General features: G+C 45.8%; 1 pseudogene; it reads left to right on the top strand.

The window, feature by feature from the left end:
* Positions 1-2,592: 2,592 nt before the first annotated feature.
* LOC118590782 lies at positions 2,593-3,873 on the top strand (annotated as a pseudogene).
* The last annotated feature ends 1,449 nt before the right edge of the window (positions 3,874-5,322 follow it).

Here is a 5,322-nt window from a genome sequence, read left to right as displayed (position 1 = left end):
TTAGAGAAGATATAGACTGGCTACTTCTGCAAATTCTGTGCCATCATTGTGCTAACATAATTTGTAGACAGGACAGACTGCACATCAAAGGTTTTTTGGCTGAATTGGTGTCCATGTTTCTTTGTCAGTAGCCTGCAGAATAACATTCTGCATTAAAGGAACCAGAATATGGGTGTGATGTGTTTTTTCTCAGCATGGGGCCCCACTCAAAGCTTGCAGAGTGTCTTTTTGACTTAGCCACAGCCTGGGTTGTTTAGTCATTTTCTTTGGACCCCTGTCTAAGTTATGGTTTCTATTTCTGTGAAGAAGCTCAAAACTATGGCAATATAAATATTTTATGAAGGAAAATATTTAATTGCAGTGGCTTATGGTTTCAGAGGTTTAGCTCATGATCATCGTGACAGGACACAGTGGGATATAGCTAGACATAGTACTGGAAGAGCTAAGAGTTCTACATCCTGATCCACAGGCAAGAGAAGGAGGCTGTGTCTACACTGAACAGAGCAGGAGCATAGGAGACTTCAAAGCCCATCCCCACAGTGACATACTTCCTCCAATAAGGCCATACCTACTCTAACAAAACCACATCTCCTAGAAGTCCCAGTCTCTATTGATGGGGGGGGGGGGGAGGCGGGACACGACAGGACACAGTAATTGAGGGCCAGCTTCCAGTCACCACTAGAGTATGCAAAAAAAAAAAAAAATCACAAATGCAGTGAGGACTTAAGAAATATTTTTCATCAGACACTGGATGAGAGTTCTATCATGACAGCCAGGATGTTCGGCCATCTGATCACCAGAGCAGGTCAGCTCAGGTACTCTCTCGACCATTGCCAGTAGTCTACAGTGGAGGTATCTTTGTGGATGTCTGGGGACCTCTCTAGCACTCTGCTTCTTCCTATTCCCATGGGGTCTTCATTTATCATGGTCTCTCTTTCCTTGTTCTCCCTCTCTGTTCATGATCCAGCTGGGATCTCCCTCTCCCCTAAGTAAGCTCTCTTTCCCCTGACCCTTGCCCTCCGTTACTGCTCCCCATGCCCAGTTTGCTCATGTAGATCTCATCTATTTATCTGTTATTGTTTTGTTGTCTGCAAATCCCTGTGTCTTTCTTAGGGTCTGATGGAAGCACATGAAGAGGGATATCCTCAGCTGAGCCCCAGGTTGAGCTCCAGGAGTCCAATCAGCGTGAGAGAGAAGGGATTGTATGAGTGAGAGATATTGAGACCATGATTGAAAAAAGCACAGGGACAAACAGCCAGTCTAGTGGAAATGCATGAACTGTGAACCAATGGCAGAGGAGCCCCCCATGGAACTGGACCAGGACCTCTGGATAAGTGGGACAGTTGATTAGTTTGAACTGTTTGGGATGCCCCCAGTCAGTAGAGCCAGGACCTGTCCTTGGTGCATGGGCTGGCTTTTTAGAGCCTGGGACCTAAGCTGGGACACTTTGCTCAGCCTTGTTGTAGGGAGGAGAGGACTAGACCTGCCTTGGCTGAGTCTACCAGGCTGAGCTGACTCCCCAGGGGAGTCCTTCCCTTGGAGGAGGTGGGAATGGAGTGTGGACAAGGGGGGAGGGCTGGGGGATGGGAGGAGGGAGGAGAGGGGAATCCCGTAGCTGATATGTGAAATTAAGTTAATTATAAAATAAAAATACTATTTTAAAAAAGAAATATTTTTATCTGAGAGCTAGACCTTTTGTATCTCAGGGGAAAATAAGAAAACACACATGCTTTCTGATGGTAATTTTTTAAATTCATCTTAAAAAAATCCCTCTGAAAATCTGTCTCCACACAGCTACATCTCTTTAAATACAGCTATATGTCTTTCTTTACTTACATACATCCCAGAAATGCTTTCTGAAAATGTATTGTTCTCTCTCCTGTCTGGCTACTCATTCTCTCTCCTCAGCTCCCTCTGCACACACCGCCACACACTCTGACACACACTCACAGCTAGATTTTACAGAGCTTCTCTACTGAATGGCAGCTCCTTCTCATAGTCTCTCTCTCTCTCTCTCTCTCTCTCTCTCTCTCTCTCTCTCTCTCACACACACACACACACACACACACACACACACACACACACAAATACACACTCACTCACTCACTCACTCCACCTTCTCCTCTCATAGCCAAACTTTGGACAATTATGTGTTACATTTTCAGGGTCCAACCCATTCTCATAACACATGATAAGTCACACAGGTTTTCTCAGGCTAAGAAGATTGTGCTGACCAGCCAGTTAGTAACGCTTTGCCAAGCACATAGCCTGAGTGGTTAGTGCTTTCAGGCAGAGATTGACATTGAAATTCAGGACTCAACAGAAACTTGTTAGTTGGCTGAACCTTGAGTGGTTAGGGCACATGCAGAAAGAGAATTACTGCTTCATGTTCTACCATGGTGCTTCATGTATGACCTTGATTTAACAATAAACACCTGGAACTTATGTTTGTGTATTCTATGCAAAGGCAGCTAATATGTTTTGAATTTGTTCTGAAATCTAAAATCAGATGTCCGGGCCTCCCTCGGGAGCGCCTGACTGCGCTGGTGGCAGCCGCAGCGCTGGTGGCCCGGACGTGGAGAGGGTGAGGGAGCCGGCCGCGCCGCCATGGGGCTAGCTGGGCTGCAGGAGAATGTGTTTGCTGGGCAAAGATCTATCGCTACATGAATCCAAACAAATGCTCTGGAATGTGTGCCCTTCTTCAGGAAGAGAACTCAGTTGCACATCACGAGGTCAGATGCCAGGGGAAGCCATTAGCTGGAATCTACAGGAAGCAGGAAGGGAAAAGAAATGCTGGGAATACAATCCAAAGCTCTGCGAAGTCGGATGGAAAGAAGATCAAAGACGCCAGGTGAGGTCCCCTGGCACCTTTTCCAAACCAAAAATCCGAAGCAGCAGAACCTCCAAAAACTTCACCCCAATCATGTGATCCTACCAATACTGTGGTTGCCAAGCAGGCCCCCCAAAAGCCCCTGAAGGGCAAGCAGGCCCCTCGGGAAAAGTCTCAAGGGAAGACACAGCAGATTAGAAAACTCACGGATTTCTACTGGTGCGAAGGAGCTCCAGGAAGAGCAAAGCTGAGCTGCAGTCTGAAGAAAGGAAAAAAAAAAAAAAAATGATGAGCTGATTGAGAGCGGGAAGGAAGAAGACATGAAGATTGATCTCATTGATAGAAAAGGCAGGGGTGTGATTGCCACCAAGCAGTTCTCCCGGGGATACTTTGGGGTCGAGTACCATGGGGACCTCATTGAGATCACCAATGCCAAGAAGCGGGAGGCTCTGTATGCACAAGACCCCTCCACAGGCTGCTACTTGTTCTGTTTTCAGTACGTGAGCAAAACCTACTGTGTGGATGCCACTAGAGAAACACACTGCCGGGGGAGGCTGATCAATCACAGTAAGTGTGGGAATTGTCAGACCAAACTGCACAACATGGATGGCGTGTCTCACCTCATCCTCATCGCCTCCCGAGACATTGCAGCTGGGTAGGAGCTCATGTATGACTATGGGGACCACAACAAGGCCTCCATCGAGACCTACCCTTGGCTGAAGCATTACCCATGTGGCCTCCCTGCCTCCCTGCCTCCTTCAAAGGACAAAGTACCCTCAAGGGGAAATGATTTTTTATTTTACATACACTTACTCTTAGCTAAATCACTTCAAATGTTTTTTAAAAGTATATTAAAGATGCCTTTTCATGTAGTATTTAAATATCTGTTACAGGTTTCCAAGGTGGACTTGAACAGATGGCCTTATATTACCAAAACTTTTATATTCTAGTTGTTATTGAACGTTTTTGCATACAAGTTGAACGTTTGTGCTTCCCGCCCGCGCAGTCTAAGACTCGGCACAGATTTTAGAGAACGGAGTTGAACATGAACTAGGAAGCTGAGCCCTGCCCAAGATGAAAGCCAGGATTCCCCCGAACCCCAAGTCCAAGGACAGGCGGGTGTGAGGGTGCTGCCATCCCCCACCACAGCCTGGACAGGATGTCTCCAAGCTCTTGTTCTCAGCGTCTTGAAAGACATACACATTGACATGTATGAATATTTTTAACAAACGTTTTGCAGTAAGCTAGTCTTCCCCTATGCTTTCTCCAAAGCTGACTGAGCCCTGGGGGCTGGGAGGGGAAACAGACCTCTTCCACAGGCTTTTGGCTTTTCCAGGCGCCTTGAAGCATCAGGGTAGGCAGTCAGACTAGAGGCAGGCCGGGAAAAGCACTGTTCTCCTGCACCAGCGGGGCAGGTCTCCTTGAAACTGCATTAATTCTTTATAGAAATGTGAATACTGAATTTATTTAAAAAAATAAAAATCCAAAACATTAAAAAATCAAAAAAAAAAAAACCCACAGAAAACAACTTATGTGTATATAGGTTTTGAAGGGCGTGAAATGACTGCATTTTTATTTTCTTCTGGGGTTCCTTTATTTTTATCTTTTTGGCGTGGCTGGCTGGTTTGTGTAGAGAAGATTAGAGATGGTCCTCTATTCTAACCAAAAGTAAGGTTTTGTAGTGGGCCCAGAAATTACTAAGCCCATACACCCCCTACCCACAACCCCGATTCTGCTGTGTGGAAAGTTCTCTACCTGCTGTCAAGGCAGAACCCCTAGTGATCTGTGAGGATGGTGCCAGCCCAGGACCCCTGCCAGCATCAGGCATCAAGGGTTGGCTCAGGGGTGCCTGGCAGCCAGAGATCCAGGATGATAGTTCAGTTCTTACCTGTGATAGCAGAAGTAGATGGCTTCCTTCTCCCTTCCTGGGAAGGACTAATTCTCACCATTCACCTCCAGTCCAGGCAGGGGCTGGGGCTCTGGAGCCAGGTGTGAGAACCTACCCTTGTCCCCAACACCTCCCCGTATCCCCCAGCCTCGGGATGGCGCTACCTAAGAAAGTCTTCCCCACACCCCTTGCTAGCCCGGTCGGTGGTCAGACTTGGAGGAGGATTGAAGGAGAGTGTAACTGTGAGAGAAAATGTCTGGGTTGTACCTGTTTGTGGCTTAGCTTTGTATTTAAATAGCAAAGAAAAAAAGGAAATAAACTTGAAAATTATTTGTCATCATAAAAATAAAGAAAAAATATTTATTGACAGGCAAGGCCACAAAAATAAATAAATAAAAATAAAATTAGATGTCTATGTGACTCAGAATATACTGTTCTTTATGTCAGTTATGAAAAGTATTCTAATATTATCAGAATTATACAGCTTAAGCAGAAATCATCTTCCTGACAATCCACAACTATATGTGTGCCCAAAGATGTAAAACACACTACCATAGGCTATGGAAAGAACCCCACAGCTGTTTGTTTTAGGGAGGTAAGTAGT

The sequence above is a fragment of the Onychomys torridus genome, chromosome 9, assembly GCF_903995425.1.
Source record: "Onychomys torridus chromosome 9, mOncTor1.1, whole genome shotgun sequence".
NCBI classification, from domain to species: Eukaryota; Metazoa; Chordata; class Mammalia; order Rodentia; family Cricetidae; genus Onychomys; species Onychomys torridus.
This window is presented reverse-complemented; position numbering and strand designations above follow the sequence as displayed.